Below are 25,142 nucleotides of genomic sequence, written 5' to 3' on the forward strand. Positions count from 1 at the left end.
CTCTGATTTTTAGAGGGTTACATTATTCAAAATGTGATGATTGTAGACACCGTCGTTTTTTCACACTGCGACATACATACATACATTCACGCAGATTCTTCATTAATTTCTTTAAATATAATTTAGGGCGATAATACTTGTTGGCAACAATTCAAAAAGTGATTCACCGTTTATAATGAAACGACGCAAAATCCCGTTTCGAGACTAAATAGCCCTTCTGGGCTAACGCTCCTTTCGGCTAAAAATTGGTTAAAAACGTATGCTGTAATTTTGTGTATTATTGAAACGATTTTTTTTTTCGAAGAAGCGATTTTTTTTTCCCAGAATAGATAGTGGTGTAGTGGTGTATTTAATTATGGCAAAGCTCACTAGGGCTATCTGCCTAAGGAAAGGGATGCCTTCGTGGAGGACTTTCTAAGGGAAACTGGCTCGTATACACGTTACACATGGGGAACCAGAATAGATAGACATACAGCGCATGTTGTAAAAAGGAAGAGTTTGTAGAAATCCAAGGAAATAGATACCAGATATAATATTTCAGAAATAGGTGTTTTGAACTAAAACTTCATATTTAAGTAGAACATATAAGTAGAACTTTATATTTAAAGTAGAACATTCAGTCTGAAAACACAACAAACAACCTTTGTACGATAGATCATAATTCGCAAAATCAAAAATTTTCATAAACCAGCCGAATTCATATATTTCATGAAGAGAAGATCCCTAGTTTTGATGCCAAATCGTAACTCAACATCAGAATCATGTTTCTGTCATTATGCCATTGTTAATGACTCACTGCCGATGGCTCTTAAAGCGCCATTTACATTGCAACAGTGTATTTACAATGTTCTGATATTTATTTATTTATATTTAGTCTCGCCCCTACAAAACAAAACCTGGTTACCTTCCGGCTAAATAAGGGACGGAATTTCAGTTAGGACTTCATAAGTGACTCCAAGTATCAAGAAAGAATGCGTACATTTTTTTTTTTCTTTTTTTCTTTTTTTGAATCCCCAGCGGTAACTGTTTCAAGGTAGATTAAAGGAAGGTCATATAATTGGCACATTCAGAAACTGTAAGGCAGTTTCGCTTCTTGCTTTGTTAAGATACTACGGCTGCCAAAACGCATTCGTCATACTCAGGAAAGTGGGAAATGTTCAAAATTAAAATACAATACTCTAAATCTCAGTGCGCCAACCAACCTCTCTAAGACGACCATTTCTGAATATGATCAATCAGCGTGCCTGAGAGTATAAATAAACATCGATTATGAATATCAGCTTTCTAAGACGACCAGCTCTTCTAAAGGAGTTAATTGGTCTTCTTAGAGAAGGCTCAACATATTGTTATTTTATTTTTAGATGGATTTATTTGATTTGATTTTTCTGCCTATTTATTTTTAGTTGGTTTGTTTGCTCAGGTCGATTCTTGATATAAATTTTTAATTCTTTCTACGTAGCCAATTTTATTGAAATTTTCCATACTCACGAACTGACAACGATAATACAATATTCCTTATTTTTTCCCCTTCCCTTTTTAGTTAAAGACGTTAACCCGAATGGGTACTACTCTCGAAAGATTTGGAGGGGGTATCACTTTAAATGTCTGAATCACTTTTGAAATTATTGCCACGAATTATCGCCCTGTATTACTTTTCAAGAGATTAAATAATGAAGAATTTGCATGTATGTATGTATGTTTCTTCTTGCACTATGAAAAACGAAGGTACTTAAACTCATCAAATTTTGAATAGCGTAGTCCTCCACACGAACACGGCCACCTGGAAGCCCGAATTTTGAATTTTATATTTCACATTTTTTAAAGCATTTATTGAACGTTTAACAAACTCAACGATTTGAAAGTGAGCAGTGGAAACACTGTACAGATTAAAACATCGTTACCTCCCGCGCTCGAGACTTTATACTGGAAATTCTAAAATTACGCTCTTTTCAAATATTTTGCGATTTTGCTGTTTAATTGAATTTAATGGGGCGTAAGTGCGAAGAACATGATGATTCTTAATTTAACACACAAAACGTTAATAATAAAAATACACACCCAAAAAAAGGGGGGGAGGGGCGTAAGTCATCTTACCACATAAACTGCACATTGATACGAAAAGCTGAGAAAAGACTGAAAAAATAGAAAAATGTAGGCCGACTCTTAACACTTCATCGGAAATTCTAAACACATGCTGCCTTTAAAATATTTATAATTTTGCTGTAGAACTGTATATGGCAAAAGTGTGAAGACAATAACGCTTAATAATAAAGCTAAAAATGACGAACAGAAATGTGTTAGCAGCAGTGAGTACAACAGAAGGCTGGTACAGTGCGTAAGAAACCTTAATAAATTTTTTGGGCGATCGTTAAAAATCTAAACTCTTTTCAGAATTCAATATAAAACTCCTTTTATTCAGCATTAAATTTTCTCACATGTCCTTGCTTAACGATTAAAGTAAACATTATGGAGTTTCGGTCTTTGCATCATCGGGTGGATTAAAAAAATTAACTTCAAAATAATTTGTATTTTTTGATAATTATATGTATTGCTGCTGAGTATCTAATTTTTTTTTTTAATTTTATTTCCCAGTAGAAATCAGAATTCAAAAACCTCACAAACATATACGATTTATGGATTCTAATTTTCCTCTATGATTATTAGTGATTTAAAATATTTGCTTAACTAATATATTGGTAGATTTAGTAATATTTCTGTTTGAGGAATAAAATGAAAATGTATAATTAAATATACATATATATATAATTTACAAGAAATATTTTAATTATTCAATTTTTTACATACATTGATTTAAGTTAAATGTAACTAAATTGATTACAATTAATGGTTAATTAAAATAATATTTACCTCACCCTTCAGACAGAAGCCCTGTGAAGCTGTTACTTATAATAATGTTTTCCAAGAATATAGAAGTATTCACAGATGGTAGGTAGTAAGTTAAGTAGAAAGGTTGGCCTAGACTTGTTATTTATGAAGATGGCAGGGAGAATGTAGCTGTTCAATATAGGACACCAGATGTACGTTCTGTTTTTCAAACTCAGTTTCTGAGCTTAAATTTTACCGTTAAATAGATACAAAACTCTTGTTGTAAGAATAAGATGTTTAAATATCTTATTTGCAGAGATTCACTCTCTTCTCTGTCTGTTCCACGCAATACACTATCGACTAAAAAACTGGTGATGGAAATTCACTCATCGTGATATTGATTTAACCTTTGACTACTTAACGGGACATATATGTCCCACTAAAAGTTAAAAAAATATTGCTGGGTGGAACAGTGCTAAGAATCTCCTGAGTGTTGGAGATCATCTTCCAATAGTTGGAAAATCAAGACGCCACTGTACTCGTTGTACATAAATCAACTTAGAGTAAAGAACAAATATGAGTTGCCCAATGTGTAATGTTGGGTTAATGCAAAGAATGCTCATACCCTGTATCATCGGATTAAATCTAATTTTTCATATAATAAGTTTTTCCGGAATAAAATAGGTGTGCTTATAGTAAGTCGTACGATGTCACGCGTAAGACATCGTACGTGTGGGGGTACATATGTATCCCACCATTAACTACGGTTGGGATATGTGTATCCCAGCCTTTGGCTTGAAAACAGTTTGTCAAAGAAAAATCCCAAATGCTAAATTTACCTTATTTCTGACATAATTTATTCGCTTGGAAAGAAAAAAGGATAATTGTTATTTTTTAAAATTCGCAGTCAAAGGGTTAACGTTGTCTACTCCCAAATCTTATTGGAAGCATGGGGCTTGGTAGAAAACTGTGGTTAACTGGAATGCTAAATATTATCTTGCTTCTTTGAAGGCTCAGTTGACAAAGAGAGTTTTCCCAACACTTGTTGTTTTGTATTTATTTTCTTAATAAAAAAAATTGTAAAATGAAATTCTTTCGAAATTTCTAAAGTCTTTTGCCACATTTTGATAGTTTTACAAATTTTGATCAGTATTCTTAAATATTGTACCGCCGCAAAGATTATTTATTTTCAAACAGACTCACATAAATGAATAAATTCTTCCATTACCCGCAACTTCAACTGACAAGAGTCTGTGCATTAGAGCAAAAGTGTTCTCGTATTCCTTCTCTTTAGCATAAAATAATTTTTTTTAAGAGAAAGAAAGGATGAAAGAGAAGAAAAGAAAAAAAATTTAACCTACCTGCACAAAAAGAGAAGAGTAGTTCTTTGCTATCATAATATTCTTAGTCATATGAGACTAAAGATAAAATCGTGGGGCTTCTAGCAACAGTTGAATCTAAAATAAAATCTTCAAAAAAAATTATTAGTTAAATTTCATTCTATGCAAAAACAGTAGCCTCTGATTAGAGTGGAATTTTAAAAATCACGTTTCTAAAGCGAAAAGATAAACATCTTTTTTTCAACAGCAAACAATTGCAAATATGAGAAATAGAACAGCCACTTTTATTATATTTATCTAGAAATCAATAAGCAGAGAAAACTGAAAACCATAGTTGCGCCATTCACTAGTAAAAAGCGTAAAAAAGCTATCTTCAACAGCTTCAAAGTAAATAACGCAACATTTTCAATTTTTAGTTGCTGTTTTTCTGGATAGATGGCACTGCGTGCGTCTTTGTCCCCTCTGCGTCTTGACCGCTGACCACTCGGACCAAGGACCAAGGAGTTTTTGTCAAGGAGTACCTTTGCAATTAAATGCAATTACCTGAACATCTTCGAAAATAAAAACTGAATTGAATACGAGAGAGCATTCGCTACAGAAATTGAAAAGAAAAGCCGATGAGGCTGAGGTAAGTAAATCGATAAGAAGTCTCAATGATGGACAGAGGAGATAACGACCTGTGGTTAGCCACAATGAAAGCAGAAAGCCTCGATAGAAATACGATTCTTGTTCATTTTGCAAAAAATTTTGGCTCCTCAGGAAGACAGGACCTTGTCAGATAGCACTTGAATTCTCTAGAATAAGTATTAGGGTAAAATCTTGGATGCAGTCTCTTGCAAATATCGAAGAAGACCGCTGAACAGACCGTTGAAATAGTAACAAGCAAAAAATATAATTTTGACTTGTTGCACTATTATTCTGACGGACTTGCTAAAATATCAATGCATAAGGACACCGAAGTTTGTCTTGAACAAGAATGTGACATACCCACCATCACTTTAGGTGCAAACGTCGAATGATAGTTTCCAGGCAAAATTTTACATCCCATATTATGCACTTAAATCATGGATCACGAATTATGAAAAAAATTACCAACGAATGCGCGAAATACCTACTCAACTTGATGTTAAAAATCTGAGAATTAGTCTTACATTTCTCAGCATAAAAATATCGAAAATTAAAAAACGACGATTGAAAGATGATGATGATGATGAACTTCCAGAGGATGACTGGCTTGTCAGCTAATATGAAATCTGCTCCTGCAAATATCTTCATGCCCGATAATCAAGAAAAGAATAAATAGTTAATAACACAGTGGACTCTTGGTTCTGGATATTTTGTATCCATAATTCAATTCGAAAACAGAATGAACATTCATCTACGTGAATTTGTGGGAAAAAAATACAAAGTTACATCGTACTATACGCGGTATTTTCAAAACTCCTGCTACATGGCAAGAACGTTCTTCAAAAATATTTAAATTGAATCTTGCTTATACAAGTGCCGGCCTCATTTGTAATAATAAGTCGATAGTCTTCAACAGAATAGGTGAGTGTACTTTACAGCAAGTTCTTAAACAGGATGAATACTCCTTTAAACTAAAACCTACTTATTTAAAATTAGATCATGATATTTTAAAAAGACTGAAAGAAATTATTCCAGATATATCTTATATATATATTATAAGATTATTTTGCCACTGCAAATCAGATGTTAAAACAATTGCTCGGGTGAAACAAGTAATGATAAACTTTTCAAAGAAAAGACTCATAAACTCGATAAAATCAATACTAAATTCAATGATTAAAAAAACGATTTAAATGTGCGGGATGTACTATAAATCATCCTTCGCAAACCAGACATCAATGTATTACGACAAAGGTTAACGACAGAATTAGATGTATTAGTGAAGATGTATTTCGACATAAATTTTATTAATATTTTCATACATAAATTTTAAAAATTCAAGAGATTCTTTGAAACGGAAAATTATTCACTTATTTCATGACATGTTTTTTGAATTTGTTATAAAGACCACAAAAGTGCTTTGATGTAAGTACAGCTATTCTATTTAAATTTTTGTGTTTGATTGATGTTACGTCTATTTTGATTTCCTTGTATTTTTTAATAGAAATATATTGAAATTTTTGTTTTAATTTTAAACGAAAATTGTAAATTATTATTTTCTTATCAAATGTAAGTAAATGGATATTTCCCTTAACTTGATAGCAATTTATGAGAGAACATTTTAAGTTTGTTTTAAATATAGTATAGAAACATATTCTTTGAAAAATAAATAAACGTATTGAAAGGGAAAAAGGTTCTTGATGAAATAAATATATCATTATTTTTTTTACATATTTTAAAGCTTTATATATTTCCAATGCAGTATATGTTTCAAGCGATTTCCTCGTGTTGAAAGTTTAAGAGTTTATGAAGCTGTTCATCTCCGAAACTTTACTTATGCGATATATTTGCGAGTTTTCCTGAAAACAAGTAATCTAAATAGACATTTGAAATCTCATGAAAGAATCCTCATGTCCAAAGAAATTTAGTGAAGGTGATAGTTTGATTAAGTCATGAAACTTCTCGTCTTAGAATTTGTAGAGAAAGATAACTCATAAAGTTACTTTTAGGTGTAAATCATGCTCAAAAATATTTAGTGAGCTTGATAATTTAAAACAACATGAAAATTTACATGTTTGAAGATATTTTCTCAAGTAAGAAAGAATTTGAAGAGACGAATGAAATCTAATGATTTTATTTTAATATAGTAGTTGTCCAAAGAGATTTACTAATGACGATGCTTTGAAATAACATGATGGTTTTCATTTTAGAATTGTACCCAATGTTCTTAAAGGAATGTTCTCAACTGAGTGGATTTTCTCTAACACAGAGAATAATCAACAACTAGATGATAATAATAGATGTTGTTTTACCTCTCACATACAGCGGGAATAAGTCTAGCAACAACTGCAGGTATAAAAATTTTGCAGCGCTTGAATGGCAACAGCAAATAACATTCCAGACATGTTTTTGGAATGGAGCCAATTTCATCTCGGAGAGACGATTGCGTTATAAAATTCAGTTTGGTTGGAAATGAAATGAAATCCGCTACCCGCTGCGTATATTAATAAAATATATTTTTACAATTAATTGCGTTTTGAAAGGATAAAATTCTTATTTTGAGTTTGCGGTAGTTAACCTCTGAAAGTTGTCTCGAGTTCAGAAAATTATGCTGGGCTTATTCTCGTTGTGCAGATAAGTTCAGTTTTTGTTATTGTGTTTATAGTATATAATTTGTAAATATATGATTAGAATTCTATTAAATACATTTATCCCAATTCTGGAATGGTGTTTAAAATTTTAGATATAGAGTATTCATTGCTATGTCGGAGCCAGTGGCAGTCAAGTGTAAAGTAAGAACGTTTTGCTCACGACGTAACAGATGTGTTTCTTGAATATACAAAATTGCAATTTGCAGAAAAATTGAGTTTATCTGATGGTCCAAACAGTAAAATACTTAAGTTTGCTCTTTAAATGAAGATATTTACCAAAAGTCGTTTCAGCATTAAATTTAAAATATCTAAATATAATTTTGAAAAAAAAAAAATTCGCTGCATTGCATTGTCATCCATAAACAAACACTGTATGTACAAAATTTGAATTCTATAGCTTATAAAGAAGTAGATAATCGATAATATTAATTAAAAATCGATAATAAATATCTGATCACAGCGACAAACACTATAAGTGAACTAAATTAAAGCTTATAAAAATAAAATAAAATTTGAAAGGTTTCAGAATTTAAATTTTACGTCCAAAGGGGCGTTTTTTTTTACATTTTCTATGTTACCTTTATTTATTAAATATCATGTTCTTCGCACTTGAACCATAAAATTCAGTTCAACAGCAATATCGCAAAATAATTTTTAAATGAGCATATCTTTAGAATTTCCGATACACAGTCTCGCGCACTGTATTGAAATCCTTGAGTTTGTTAGTTGATCAAGAATTCGTTTAAAGTTTTACAAAATATGTGATCGATAATAAAACAAATTTCAAATTTGGGCTTCCAGATTGCCATATTCGCAGGAGGATTACATTATTCAAAATTCGATGGCTCTAGGTACCGTTGTTTTATCAGAATGCGAGAAACATACATACATTGATGCAGATTCTTCGTTATTTAATTTCTTTAAATATAATACAAGACAAGAATATTTGGTGGCAACAGTTTGAAAAGTGAAACAACGCTTGTAGTGAATCAACGCAAAATGCTAAAACGAAATTAATAGTCCTTCTGGGCAAATTCACATAGAAGATATAGAAAAATGCAACTTCTTTCCCATTTCAAAAGAAAAAAGCAGAAATTTTTTCAAAGCAACAAAGTGTAGATAGTGTAAGTTCTTTGTCCCCGCTGAAACATTGAAAACTGACCCCGAGTTCGACTCTAAACCTTTAATTTGTTGTTCCACCAACATCTGCCTGGGAATCACAAATAATTTGGCGTTATCTTTGTCGTCATCTTCGTGCTCGACTGGTGAAGAGTAGTAAAATTCTCACACGGCGAGCGTTGGACGATAAAAAAAGAAGCGGCTATAATTTTCTGTGGAAAATGTAATGTTCTTCGTGAGACTCTTTACATAAAGACAGAATTAGTTTAAACATACATAATAATTGTTACATTAATTTAACTTTTTTTTTAAAAAAAAATCGTTTGCATTAACCATAAAGACTATCGATAAGTTCTGGAACAAGATACGTGCAATAAGATATTTCAAGGTAAATAGTGGTAATTTAGGAACCGCTTCATTATATCCCGTTATAAAAGTGCAGCTTAAAACTTACTGCAATTTGGAATAGCAGTTTAAGACTTAAAGAAGGTGTATTTTTTTAATTACTTTTAGTACTGCGTTTAATATTTTTTTTATATTAGATCATACTGATACGCAGAATAATTAAACCAAATAATAAATAATACAACTCGCAAAACAAAAAACTTTCGTCTATACGTTTCAGCACCTTGGCGATAGGTTTTCATATTTAGATGACTGTGGCTAATCTACCTACTTGCAGGGATGCTTTCGTAAAGAACTTTCGAGGGGGGAAAAGGTTAGTATTTGCGTTACACTAGGGAAAACCTAGGGTACAGGTATAGTGGGGCAAAACACCAGAAATTCACTATTTGTGATACAGATGTGGTCTCGCCGCAGCAACTGTGATGCACCGCCCCAATTTTGGTGGAAAAAAGCCCAATGGGCAGTCCAAGAGTCTCCTATCACTCTTCCTTTATCATCAAACCACACAAGAGGTCTTTCGACTCGAAGTATATTTTGGGTGTCCCCATTCCGCATAGACATCATACATTTACAAACATCCATGTCTTCTCTGGCATTCGAACCGGAACCCAACGATAGCACGAGCACTAACCACTATACGGATGAGGAAGGCAAAATTCCTGTTCAAGCAGCTGAAGCGTCAGGATCTGAACCTGGATCGAAACTATTAGTATTCAATGATCGTTAACCATTCGGCCTCTGATGTTTTCTGGCGAGTGAATTCATTGTGTCTATGTCAAAGAATGAATCGTGCTTCCTTCGCATGTCATGTATCAAAACATGTCAACTCAAAACTTTCTCCTCGGAGTGGTTTTAGACTAGAAAATAAATGGACCACTCCGAGGAGTGGTTAAATAAAGACATATCAGAAAATATGGTTAAATAAAGACATATCAGAAAATATGGTGAAATAAAGACATATCAGAAAATATGGTGAAATAAAAACATATCATCTTGCATTATAATGTGAAAAACACAGCCTCTCTAGCGCAGTCCTTCCTCATCCCGTCATCTATAGCTTAATTCATTGGTATCAGTTTTTCATACTTCAAGCGATGTTTTCAGAAAGCAGTTCATAAACGCAATTAAGCACAACATAAATTAAGGTATTCACCGTATCGTACAACTAGTTTTTAAATTTCAGCTTCATAGAAATCTACAACGTGATTTAATAACCATTTCTAGTATCCAGAGTGAGATTTCCGTTAATTTTAGCATTCTATCAAAATTACATATAGAACATTTCTTAAAACTTGAGGAAACTTCGTTGGATAATGAGGAAATCATAAAGCATTCGTTTTCTCAAAACTTTTCATTATCTTTCCGCACCATGTCATCATTAAAGACAAATAGAGGCCCATTGCGTCGCTCATCATCACGTCTTACGATTTTATCATTATTTACGAAGTTTCATCAAATTTGAAGAAATGTTCTGTATGAAATTATTCAAGATTTTGTTCTGTATAAAATTAATGGTACCCAGCGTGAGCAGAAATTCCGATAATTTTTGTATTCTGTCAAAATTTCATACAGAACATTTCTTCGTTAGATAATGTGGAAATCAGTAAAGCATCCGTTTTCTCGAAACTTTTCATCAACTTGCTGCATCAGATCATCATTAATGACGGCCAGTCGCCCACTTGTCCCTTATCATCCCGTGTTACGATTTTATAATTTTCTACGAAGTTTCTTCAAGTTTCAAGAAACATTCTGGTCACGTTTTACAATTTTATCATTATCATTTATGAGTAATCATTTATCATTATCATTACCACTTGATCGTTACCATTTATGAAAGTGTGACTGAACGTTTAAATTACCTGAAGTTGGATTATAAGGTATTTCCTCTCTCCTTCGTGGTGTAAAGGTAGCATACGCGGCGCGTACTCGAGGCCCAGTTTCGAGTCCAAGCGAGGGTACTGCACACTTTTCACATCTCCTTCTTCAAAATAATCTGATGCCTCCGCAGTGGCGCCCGAACTAAAAGGTCACGGACAATAATTTGTCAGCCCAGTATTTGGCAATTGGGATCTCTAATCCCCAGTCGCCCTTTAAAGGGACTTTATATATTTCCGCCCTTTAAATGGCGATTGGGATGCCTTCGTGGTGTAACGGTAGCACACCCCGCGCGCATTCGATAGGTCCAGTTTCGAGTCCCTACGACGGTAACCGAGTGAAATTTTAAACAAACTCGAGAAAACTATTAAGCAACCTATAGTTTGCTTTTTTAATATTTTATTAATTGCTTAAAGTAATATGGATTTGGATATTTTGTATAAGGAAAAGGATTTATTGAAATGCTTTCTCGGTACTTTTCCGTTTCGCCGGCGCAAATCTCGCCAAGCAGACTTTATTGGCGACAACATACAGTATACACATAAAAATTTTAGTTCTAAGAATTCTTTTTTTTTTTTTTTTTTTTTTTTTTTTTTTTGAAGGCATAAACATTTTAATATCGCTTAAAACTTTATAAAAAGCCAATAAATAAAGACAATAAATTTGTAAAAAGACATTAATTTAAGAATTTACTATGCTTTCATGGTTCAACATCCTAATTCGCCGGTTCATATCACGTGACTCCAAGCGATCTCATCTCACGTAAATTACTCTACAAAAATCTAATGCTCTCCGTAATTATCTACATTAATTTCAAATTAAATCTTAATTTGGAACACAAGTTTAAATGCAAGAAATATTTCAATGCGTACGAATAGCTTACTCAGAAATTATGTAAAACTGCAGTGCTTTACTTCACTAATGCATTCTCATTAGAATTGATGAATTTAACCCTTGACTTTTCTTTTCTATATTTTCGGCTTCCGGTAAGCGCTGTGATTGCATCCTAATTGACCTAATTACCGAAAATGGCTTTAGACATAAAACTGAACTATCTGATAAAAATTCTATGTAATTATATGCCAGTATTGAAAGAAACAATCAATCTGATAAAAAAAAAAAGCTGCGACTTGTTTTGAAAATGAGGCGTAAAAGGTTACCAGCGAGAATATTCCGTTTGGCATCGGTTGTACCATTATTGGCGACTTTATCGCTTGCGCCGGCAAAACGGAAAAGTAACGCTTTCTCTTTATAAAAGTCCAAATTATATATTTGAGAATAGTTTTAACTAAGAAGCTTCTCTAACCTATGGCAAATACAACTTTGAGTAAAAGCAGAAACTCATGTTTAAACGAGAGTTTGTTCAAAACAGTGCATTTCTTCATTTACCATTTATTACATTAAAGCCGGGACGTTAGGGATGCATCTCATGGCTGAAACTGAAAACGCGTTATTCAGAAATATTCAACAGTCTAAAGTAGTGATCTCACGGGCTACTTACGGCCCCTGAAGCAATTTTATGCGGCCTGCGAATATATTTCAATTATGTATTTGTTGCAAATACGGTGCTTATAAATTTTAGGCCTTAACCGGAACATAAAAGTCACTTTTAAAGCAAAAAGTGCACAGTTTATATTTATAAACGACTAGTGCAGGCGATTGCAACAAAAAAGAGAGGTGCAACTACATGTTATAGCAGTCTCACATATACAGTTTCAACGTTCTACGGCTATTCGTTCTTGAGTTATGTGAGATACCTATGTATGTACGCAAGAAAAAAAAATCTCTCCTGAATCCATTGTAAATTCATTTTACAACCCGTTTTGCAAGAACAGTCCTTTATTCAGTCCGTAAGTTCAGATGTCACGCAAAAACATCGTTCAAATAGTTTCGAGAACGATTAAAATGGATACTTTCGTCAAAATATGATACCCGAAATTTTTCGCGGTTGCAATACTTTCTTTACTTCGTGCAAGGAAGTAAAAAGATAAAATGTTAGGACTTTGTTACGGTATACTTTTATTCAGTATCCTGAAATTTCCACTTAATGTTAAAATTAAATTATTCGGTAGTTAATTCAACACACTGGAATAACTTGAAATAAATATTAGAGCAAAATTTAATAACTAGCTGTCAATACGTTTGGATTATAAAATATAACCAATAGAAATTTCTTGCCAGATAAGAATAAATTTGGATTTGTTTTTTCCTTTGTGTTATCATTACTGTTGTATTTGCATGTTTCGATAAATATCCAGTAAATAAAATTTATATTTAACTAATGCAATAATTATTTTTGTTGTTGTTTGTTTTTGTTAAAAACGATTTCAAATTTCCCTGAAAAAAATTCCTGGCCCGTCAGCTGCTTTCAGATCGAGCAATTTGAATCTGAGGCCACTGGTTAAAAGTTTGGTTATCAAATGAAACAGAAGGCATAAAATTTCTTACGCAGTTAAAAACTTGGCTTTTATTCCAGAAAAACACAATAACGCATTTGTTCACATGACATCACAAAACGATCGTGGTCGATGTCCACACGGTCCATTGTCTTTCCGAAGATACTTTAAGGTGTCTTCAACTCAACTCAGTAAAATTATGAGTGCATGGGAAAACTCCTGTGGGAAAAAAGATCGCTGCCCCTCTAATAACTGGCACAAAACCGATTTTCTCAAATTATGATTCCACGACGAAAGCGCGAGAACTTCCAACAATCGAAAGCATTTTCTCTACTTTTTGTTGTTTTCATATTTTAATCGGAACTGTTTACATTTAGCGAAGTTGTAGCTTACCTATGCCTCACACCCAGCCTTTCTCCCCCTCCTTTTTTTTTTTTTTTTTTTTTTTTTTTTTTTAAGTTTTTAAAAAGCGTTTTAGCTCGGAACAAACTTTTCCAGACAAACAAACTGCTGCATGCACTTCCAAAAACAAAGATGTGAAAAACTGGAAGAGAACAATTGTACTGAATCTTTATTTTATTCCCCCCTCTCCTCCGCAATCTTTATCTTTTTATTTTATTTATTTTTTTCCCCCGTCTCTTGGGTTGAGTTAAAACAAATTCTCTTGCTTTTTATGGCTACAGTTACTTTATAAATTCGTTATTATTGTAAGTGGGTAGATGATGTGCGTTATCGGTTGCTAATTGGACCTCTTTTCATTAAAAGCTTTGTTTTAGTAGATGTCTGAGTTTAAAGTTTTCATGAAGACTAACAGTTGGAAAAATAAAAATTTAGTCTTTGAGCGCTAATTTCGAATGTATAGTTTCAGTACATTCCGCGGAGGAAATTGATACTTTCCCATATTTACATAATCAAATTTCAGAAATCATGAGGCTCATTAGGAACACTGGTTATTGTTGTTATTGTTGTTTTGTCCATGTCATAGAGAATGGGGGCCTACCAGCGGCTGATCGGTAAAGTCGCTGAACACTGGTAGTTCGGTCCGAGGTTCGAATCCCGCGAACGGGCTGACTGCATGAGTGCTTTCGTGATTTTCCCCATGTGTAACGTGTATACGAGCCAGTTTCTCTTAGAAAGTTCTCCACGAAAGCATACCTTACCTTAGGCAGATAGCCCTAGTGTGCTTTGCCATAATTAAATACACCACACACCACACCATAGAGAATGATTGCCAGAATATCATGGAGTTGGGACTTCTATTTTCCGAACCAATTTTGAAGAACAGCACTTGGTTTGGACACCTCCCTCTACCCTGCCACCAAACCACACGAGAGGAATTTCGGCTCGCCATATATTTATATTGTGCCCATGTCGCAAAGATACTATACATTTACAAACATCCATGCTCTATCTGGGATTCGAACCCGGCCTCTTCGGTTCCGCAGTAGGTTCCCCGACTGCCCAGGTCTGCGGCCTGGTAGCTAGTGGTTGACTCCCGCCGAGTTGGTAACCAATTCTGCATGGATATATCTATACCTGGGTCGGAAGCCAACTCAGTGGTTTACCTTCCCTAATCACTATACGTCTGGGTGGCAATATTGTTTATTAATGGCAATAACCGTGTCAATAATAAATCGATTAAAATACGTATCTTGAATATCGATTAATCCATCATATGCAAAGTTCTGGCGAGAGATTTTAATTTATAAGGTAACTTCAAAATTTTTAACCCTGGATGCTTGTTATCACTTATTAATATTTAATTAAGTTTATGCACCTATTCCTTTTTATAAATAATACCCATAATCCATATTCGCATATAAATAATATCCATAATCACTTTATTACTAATATTAACATAAATTATCAAAAACATACTGTTTTTAAAAAGCTCGCCCCCCCCGTTCCTAACTGTTACATTTACACTGTTAAGCATTATACAGTAGAACTCCAGTTATTCGTCTTAACAAAGACGTCAGCACATGCGCATGACTAAGTGCCCCGCCCCCTTCTATAGGCTATAAATACTTTTTTAATACAATTAACGGAATTTAATTATTCAATTTATTACTACAACATGCAAATTAATTAGGACAAAGCAATTTTTTTACAGAATTTTTAGTTCGTTGCCAGCTTGCGTTAGCAGGTCCCTCAATGCAGTTTTATCTGCTTTAATATCACCTGGATGCCTGCTTTTAACTACTTTAAAAATGGCTTAGATAATAAATTAGGATTACTGCACCATTTTTTAGCTTGTTTCTGTGATATGAGGAAGCTACTTTTGCACACTTTTTAAACACGTTTTCCATTCGTTCATTTCAGGGTACTAGAAACGGATATAACGCCTAGAAAGACAGCAGTAATTATGGCACTTAACAATCATACATCCATGAATGTAAGGAATATTCCTTCTGCGGTTGATGTTGGAAAATCGAGCATTTCTAACAAAATCTGAGGGGGCACAACAAAACTGGATAATTTTTTCCCAGAAAGGAAGGGCAAATGTGGGAAGAAAAGGAAAACAACCCCTAAATCGAATCGATTCCTACTCCGAAAGGGCATTACTAATCCGATAAAAACTAGCAAAGACCTTAAATATACTTCTTGCTGCTGGCCGAAAAGCGAGAAATCCTATTAAAAAAAAAAAGTTTTTGTCGAGTCAGCAAAAACAAAGCGATTTTGTGGACCAAAAAATACAAATCTTGGACCACGAAGGACTGGAAAAAGTTCATTTTCATCAATGATACTCGTCTATTTCTTTATGGTTACGAAAAGCTCAACATAGTCGATAAACCGTAAAATACCCTTAAAAATAAATGTTTTAGGGTTTTCTCACTGCAGATGGCCCTGGAAATCTAGTTCCTGTGGATGAAATGATGAACTTTCGAAGTATAATTTTAAAACGAAGGGTTATGCCATTCTCCAAAACTTTCCAGGAACATTTCAACAAGACTTGTCTGATGACACAATACAAAATCTGCCAGAGTGTTCATGTTGGAAAATAAAATTGTCGTGCTGGACTAATAGACTGGCCTGTAAACTTACCTGACTTAAATCGGATCTAAAACTCATGGGACATTCTCAAGGAACATCTTAGCAAAATCCACTGTACAACAAAAGTGCGCATGATTAAGAGCGCTAAAAAAGTGTGTTTCCATGATAAAGAAGTGAAAAATACAGTGGCGTAGTTAAAGGGAGTCAAGGGGGGACGTCTGTTCCCCGGCGCAACATCCAGCGGCTGCCAAATTCGCGTTGTCAATTTTTAAATTTAAATGTTTTCCATTCTTGGTAAAAAGGAGGACGCGCGAAATTTTCAGTTGTCCCTGAAAGCTGTCCTGTTCTTTCAGATGTCCTTGACTGTAGTTGAAAGCTCTAGCAACAGCTCCGAAAAAATATACGCACAAAACTAGTAATGTCAATGCCTAAGTGCATTCCAGAGGTCATTTGTGCTAAAAGAGCACATATTTCCATTAGTTTTATTATTAGCTCTGTATATGAATATATGTACATAAACTGTTAAAACAATCGCAATATCCAAATTGATTTGCACACAAAGCAGTTAATTTTTACGTTCAGTTTAAAAATTATGAAGTAAAAAGTAAAAAAAAAAAAAAAAAAATTATTTTCGCAAAATAAAATGCAAAACGAATTTATTCCGGAAACTAAATATTTATTTTATTTTTGATTTTGATTTTTCGCTAAAAATACAAAAACCTTCCCCAAATAAAATAAAACAATAAACTTGTAGAGACATTAGGTATTTTTGGAAGCGGGCAAGATGAAAAATTAGCAAACGCCAGGAATCGAGCCACGGACCTCTGGAATACCTGCCCAGCGTGCAAAACCACTACACCACAAAGGTACGCTAGGAAGGCGTAAGGAAATACCTCATAAACTTTATTTCTTTTTATGTAGACTCGAAAAATTAAATATATCATCGTTTGGAAATGGAATAAACACAACGTCATTATAACGTGCAGTGCTTTCTCACCTTCCTAAAACAGAACTATTGCAAACTGAACTTCCTTAAATCGGAGATTATCTGTAGCAGGGCAACTTAAGTCTTTTTTCAGTTCCCCGGGTTTTGTTTTAAATTTCACTTCTGACAGGTGTCAAACAAATATGTTTTCCTTACTTCTAATTATCTTTTATATGACTTATGAGAAAAGCACAAACTTGCAGCCAAGCTGAACTAGGTAAGCGCAAAAAGAATAATAAATTGCTTACTCTTTATGCTATAAAACCATCTCAGTTGCTGTTTCCTACCATTCTTTTAGAGCACCTGCAATGACAAAGGTCTTCTAATTTTACAATTTATGCTCCCTACCACTAAATCATCGCTGCACAACAACGGGGGCCTGTCACAGAGATCTTGCTAATTCAATTAACTGCAAAATCGACTTCCTTACCTCCGTCAAGTGAAGAATATTTAAGGCAGGCAGCAAGGAAAACTCTGCAGGGTGAAACTGAGGGTAAAAAAAAAAGTGAACGGGGGGGGGAGAAAGAACAGAAAAAAGGTCAGTATTTGACCCCAGCCAGCGCCCCCTTCACTGTGGGAAAAATTTAACCTCGGGTTGAGGGAAACCCCCTTCCAAGTCTAGAGTTCGTCCCCAGTAGTCGAAATAGGGTTGCACTAAAACATTCCTTAGTCCGTAAACTTTCGCGCGTTTTGGGGATTCAATGGGAATTGAGGTAAGGAGGCGTAGTAATTTTTTATTGCTGTTTATGTATCTTGGATTTAGTTTCTCTTGCCAAAAGAATGTGTGCAATCCTCCGCACATGCTCATGATCTGAGTTTTTGCATTATATTAGAAAAAAGTCTTATTAATACTTTTATCATTATCTTATTTTTAATACTATAGTAATACTGTTCATCGATAATTTTTTATTAAAAAAAAAAAAAAAAAAAGGCCCACCAGCGGCCGAGCGGCATCATCGCTGAACGCTGGTAGTTCCGACCTAGGTTCCATTCCCCAGGCGAATGGGATGGCTGCAAAGGAGTTTTCATGGTTTTTCCCATATATAACGTGTATACGAGCCAGTTCCCCTAAGAAAACCCTCCACAAAAACACCCCTTCCCTTAGGCAGATAGCCCTAGTGTGCTTTGTCATAATCAACTAAACCAAACCAATAAAAATAATTTGTAATTTTAAAAATAAAATACACCACTGCGTCCACAAAAGTCTTCACCCGGCCTTTATTTTGGCAACCTTGGGTCGTAGACATGTACTTGCTTTCAATTACAAAAATATTTTAAATGGCTAAAGATTAAATTTAAAAACATCCTTTTTATAAATATTAAGAAATCTAACTTTTTCTACATTCCTCCGGTTCCTATATTTAGTAAAATTTTCTTATAAAAAAAAACACAAAGGGTTTGACTTTCGTATGACACAAACTTACCGAAATATTTAATTTCAAAATCTGCAATTTTTGACGTCATGTTCAATTTGCATTAAGATGCCGATTAGTAAGTATATCTGAATAAATTGAAGTTGAATTTTCCCCCCTGAAATGCCATTGAATGATATTGTTTTGCGATTTACTGTTGTCTTTAATTTATAAATTTATTACGTTCGGTATATCGAAAGGATTTTTCATACAAATAATTTATAAGTTTTGAAAGTCGGAAAATGCGTTGTTTATATTCTCACGAAGTTTTACTACTTTAGAATCATAATCTGGAAACGCACAAAAATTCACAAATATTTTTCCTCCTTAATTAATGCAAATAATATTAGGAATTCGCTACGTATCAATACTGAAGTCTGCTAATACTTAGTAGAATACGAATTCTATAAGATTCTGCGAAGAAGATCTACATTTTGAAAAAAAAAAAAAAAAAAAGCTATATTGATAAATATTTTTCACAATTATATTCAGAGAAATGTTCGTCACGTAATCTCTTAACATCAGAAAAATTTTCCTACACGGTATTTTATTTTTAGCTAGGTACAAATGCAAACATTTCGCTCCTCATTTTGTGCACGGCCGGCCCCTGAATATGATTCCACATTTTAATATCAAATATCTCAGTCATTTTTAACGTACAGGAGTCAATATTTAACGTTTACTCTATCGCTGTAATTAACAGAAGACTTTTTAACAATATTTAAATACTATGTTGATCAGTTTCGAAATAATTGTTTGTTTTGGAAGCATGGCATGCAAACATTAAGTTAAACATTAAGCATGTTTAACATTAAGTTGCACATTAAGAGAGGACAGGGGGAAAATAGAATACACGCAAATCGGGAGCAATCACTACATGCAGTTCGAATCCCGGCGACGGGCTGGCTTGCATGGGCGTTTTCATTGTTTTCTCCATGTGTAACGCATATACGAGCCAATTTCCCTTAAAACATCTTTCACGAAGGCATCCCTCGCCATAGGCAGATAGCCTCGAGTGCTTTACTGTAATTAAATAAACTGGGAGCGAAGTAATCGGGGACAGATTAACCGAGTTGAAGATTAATGGAGAATTGTTTAAAATAATAATAATAATAATAATAATTGAGTCTATTTATTGCAAAATAATAAGAACATTATTGTCACAAACAATCAGCGCGAAACAAAACTCTCCACGAAAAATACAAACAGGAAAAGATAACTGCATGGGCTGATGATATTATAGTACAGTGGTTCCGCGATTCAAGAATTTAATTCGTTCTTCAACGTTGTTCGTCAACCCAATGTTTATAAATCACAATGATATTTCACACAGGAATTAATCTAAAATGAATTAATTCATTCATTGACAACAAATGATTGCTTATTTAAGCTTTACAGTACCTTCTGCACAAGTTCATTTCTCAAAACCAATTAAAATGGTTAAATATAAAACAAAAAAAAGATAAATGCCATATTAAACAAATAAAATAAAATAAAGCTTGTTTCTGTTTTACTCTGCATGTACGGAAGGAATAAGTATGGTATAAATCGAAAAGAATGAAGAAGACGTTGTTGTTTGGGTGTGAAATTCTCTTCTAAAAAAATATCAGGTACTTAATTTTAGGGGGCATCTTTTTCTATCTTTTCTTTGTCACTAAGCCCCACTTGATACTGTCTGAGACACTGAGCCTCTCTTTCACTCAATGTAATTTGTCGTTACCTACGTTTTAAAGTTTTACTAAAGTAATACATATGACATCCTCATGGTAAATGCCTGTGTTGTAGTTGCTTTATCACAGGGATATTTAATATGTGAAAACTTACCCCATTTTACACACATTTCGCGGATCAGACAGCTACGATCATTTCTCTTTTTACCGCTTTTCCTGAAGGCATTTCTGTCACAATCACCTTATAAGGTATTTCTCCCACTTCTCTAGCGTGCCTTCGTGGTGTAACGGTAGCACGCTGGGCCGGTATTCCAGAAGTCCGTATCCTAATGACTCTACAAGTGGCGCCCGAACTAAAAAGGGTTGTGGATGATGATTCTCCGCACCCAGGATTTGACGACTAGGTCCCCTAAACTCTAGTCGCCCTTTAAAAAGGGGAGTATGTAAGGTATTTCTCCCACTTCCCTAGCGGTAGTACGCTGGGCCGGTATTCCAGAGGTCCATGGGTCGATTCCCGGCGAAGGCGGTTCTTAATTTTTCATCTCTCTGTCTTCCAAAACATCCTAATGACTCTACAACCTTATGTTCCTGCTTCTGAAATAATAGTTTTCTCTTGTTGCGCTCATATTCATGGTCCTCTAGTAACTTCTTCACGTCTTCATTATTAACATCCTAGCCCATGGATTTGCCTAAAGATACAATATCATGGATAACAATAAAAGGGGGGCTAAAGGGTCAAAGCCCTCGAAGTCTCGGCCTCCAAACCAATCTGGTCATAATTTTCTCCAGGCTGAATTCATAGTCCTGTAAGCTGGCAAGCTTTATTAAGGTGAATCAAGTAATAGAAAATATTAATAAATAAATAAGCTGATATTTCCTGAAATACCTGAGTGTCAATTTTGTATTTTTACCTTTTAAAATCATATGTTGATTACCTGATTGTTTGTAACTCGAGACATCATTCGTCAACCAAGGCGTTTTTTGTTGAGATAATTTGTTCATGACCCGAATCGTTCGTGAAGTGATGCATTCGTGATCCGGCGTTACTACAACTTCTTGCCTGAAACTTTCAAATTAATTATTAATTTTATTTTTATACGTCAATAACTAATTATGTGACACCACGACAAACTTCAGTGTAATATTTTAATTCTACTTGTTCATTTTTCAGCAAAAAAAAAAAAAAAATGTAACTGTAATAAAGCAGAATGAACATTTTCACTTATTTCTCTATTGCAGTAAGTCAAAGAAATCCCTATGCAAAATGGTTAAAATATATTGTACTGTTAAATAGCTCTTGAACAGGAAACATAGGAAATGAAATAAAACATTAGGAAAAAAGGAGACAGTAATTTGATTCACATGCACTTTGTCGCAAAAATATACAAAACATATATATATATTTTTAAGCCCAAATGGGCGTCAGCCTAGAAGAGCTATTCGTCTCGAAACGGCATTTTGCGTCAAATCACTTTAAATATTTAATTTAAACTTTTAAACTTTAAACTTTAAACTTTTAAACACTTTAAACTTTTAAATGTCCACATCACTTTTCAAATTATTGCCACTAAATATAATCACTCTGTATTATATTCAAAGGAACTAAATAATGAAGAATCTTCATGAATGTATGTATGTTTCTCGCATTGTGAAAAAAGACGGTACTTAGAGCCATCAAATTCTGAATAACATAGTCCTCCACCAGAACATGGGCACCTGGAAGCCCGAATTTGAAATTTTTTTTATTGTCTATTTCATATTTTGTAAAATCCTTACGAATTTTTTATTAAAAAGGCTCAAAAGTTTCAAAGCGAGCAGTGGCAACAATGTACGGAATAAAATATTTTTATCGCCAGCCCGCGAAACTGAAAATCGAAAATTCTAAATATATGTTGTTTTTAAATATTCTTAGCCCAATGCGGCGTTAGCCTAAATGCTGTCGAAACGTGTATGCGTCTGTAAATGGGGGGGGGGAAGTCCGTTTATGGGTAATATAAAATCTGACAGCTTTCAGCTTTTTTTTTTTTTTTTTTTTTTTCCCTTCTTCTTTTTCTCTTTAACGAAAATCCAATTATTAAACTGTGTTTATCCTCGGAAACATCTCTTGAGAGAACTGTTCTACAGTGTGCAAAGTGCGTTCTGGGGGGAAAAAAAATAAAAAAGTTGCTATTAAACATCGACAATTCGATGCTTTTTCATTGAGTGAAAGTAGCTTAAATCATTTAATTTTGACACAATTCTTTCAGGGCGAACTTTCGTATTATGGACCGCCTCCAGAAGATTTAGGATAAAGAACAATTTATTAATTGGAACTTTATTTACAGGAAACGCTTGGAAAAGTTCGAATTCCGTATATTTTTCCGCAGTAAATATCAAAAGAACAAAATCGCCGTAATATGAATGCTAGATTATTCCTTTCATTTCTTGGGTTTACAAACCAGCCCATTAAAAGGAATTTATCGTTTAATCACACATTAATTTTGAAACTCTTTGTAGCATATAAATAAATTTTGCTATAGCTGGAAAAATTCAACAGTTTTCATATAATAAAAAGAATAAAACTGAAACTAGCAAAAACCGAATAGAGAGCAGTATTTATTTAAGGCAAATATTTGTTTTAACTAATAACATTTAATGAATCAATTACTTCCGTGTTTAAGAAGAAAAAATGCAGCAACTCACCTTATTATCTTCCTTAATAATAAGTAGGTTCCTGATAATACTCAGCTGAAGATTGGCATTCTGAAGCAACAAAGATGTATTGCTGAAACATGCAGAGGATTTCAATAAATAGATAAAATAGAACGAATTCTTGAAGAAAATAAATGCATTTGTTTAAATATTTAGGCTAATTTTTTAATAATATGTTTTTTTTTTGGGGGGGGGTTTCTTTTTTATTTATTTATTTATTTTTTTTTATTATTATCTACTATTGTAAAAGAAAGAATAAGAATTTCCAAATATTTAAAATAAATCGTATATACGTAAGATAAAATTATGTAAATTAAAATCCTAAATTTGGAATAATCCCTAAACTCTTCTTTTTAATTCGACTATTTCTTTTTTTTTTTTACAGTAACTACTTATAATAAATCACTCGAAAATGGATCATTCTAAAACTGTTATTTATTTAGCGCTAATGTGTCAGTCACTTACATAAAGTTTCAGCCAATAATAATTTCAAATTTGCAAATCGAAAATTAACCAATCAGAATGAAGCTGACGTCAAATTCCCGCTCTCGCTTCTCTCAAATCTGTCACTTGATTTCCGCTTCTTGCGCTTTCATTCATCGAATTAAGACTTAAATGTCATCGTTGAGGCGCAACGTTCAGATGTGTATGTAATTCATGCTAAAATATGCTCCTCAAGAATAAAAAGGCGTTAAATCTGCCATCACGCCGATAACATCTTTATAAACCACACTCCGTAAATTAAATTCATTGTTGAATTAACGACTTCTAAATTACTGCACTTTGTGTATATGCATAATCAAGAAATATTTATTTTAATATTTAAATCAAAATTACATCATGAAAGGAGGGCAATTTTCTAACAGGGAGTACACATGTTGGGCGACTTTAATAACATACATAATCTTAATTTGAAATTTCTCAAAATTTTGTTAAGATAAATAAGATATGAAAAAAATTACTAGTTTTAATTTAACAGTAGTGATTTTAATTTCTCATTTTAATTTGACTACATTCCCTTCCTTTCCTAAAATTATTAATATATAAATCCAAAGTGCTTTGTCTCAAAATTGATCCTCTTCATGCCATCTTGCACAGAGCGTGGTGCAGATATTTTTTGTCCAATCACAGATCAAAATTTCAGCAAAGGAACCAAGATTATAAATATCGCTACTACTAACTGCGCAGCCCTTTTTTCCCATATTGCTCTCTGTTACGAACATGCATCTCTTGCCTCTGCTATTGTCTGTAGATGTAAGCTGTACAGAATACGTAGAAGTCTAGGTAAGCCCAGAAGCCGAAAGCAAGTGTGATATATTCGCGACAATTCAAAATAATTTTTTTTTCGATTTTGATATCATTCCGACTGGCTAATAAATAACTCTCTAAAATTATAACTAGATTGTCAAGTTTCAGTTTGCAAAACCATCTACGTCACTAACATTATGTTAAAGTCATATGATGAAGGCTATATTAATTTCGAAATGACGCAGTTTAGAAAGGTCTATTTTAAGCAATGACTATTTTTAGAATGGAAAGAGGGAATACTCAAATTAAAATGAAGAGCTAAGGGGTCTTTGCAAATTTAAATTAGAATTTTGATTTACATATTTTTTATGCATGTTTAAAATAATTTGGAAATGCTGATACGAACAAGAAGATGAATACTGAAGAAGCTTGCAATCATATCCCAATTTTAATATCCTTTTTTTTTTCTTTTTTTTAATTATTGACATTTGCAACCACAAATAACTTGACGCTAAAGGCCTTTTTTGAACATTTACATTTTTTACGTTACGCTAAGAGGAAAACCAACAGGCAGCAGACTAGCCTGGCGGAGGAGAGAAAGCAAGTGCGATGTGTTCAGAATGAAAGCGTGGGACAGAAGAAAAAAGTTATGGTTCGCAAGTAAGGTTAGTTTCGATTTCATTATATTTTAATTGGCTGATTAACAACTTTCTAAAATTATTATTGGTTGAAGGCTTAAGTAATGGCTCTTAATTTTGACATTTGATGATTTGAAATGAGGTCTACTATAAGTACACCTCATTTCAAATATTTATTATATACTTATAGCAGACCCGATTTCTATATAAAGGTATGTATCTATATAAAGGTGTACTATAAGCAATTACTACTTTTAGAACAGAA

This window comes from Stegodyphus dumicola, chromosome 2 (genome assembly GCF_044657685.1).
Source record: "Stegodyphus dumicola isolate Sdum_Otavi_A_Nest chromosome 2, ASM4465768v1".
Lineage (NCBI taxonomy): Eukaryota > Metazoa > Arthropoda > Arachnida > Araneae > Eresidae > Stegodyphus > Stegodyphus dumicola.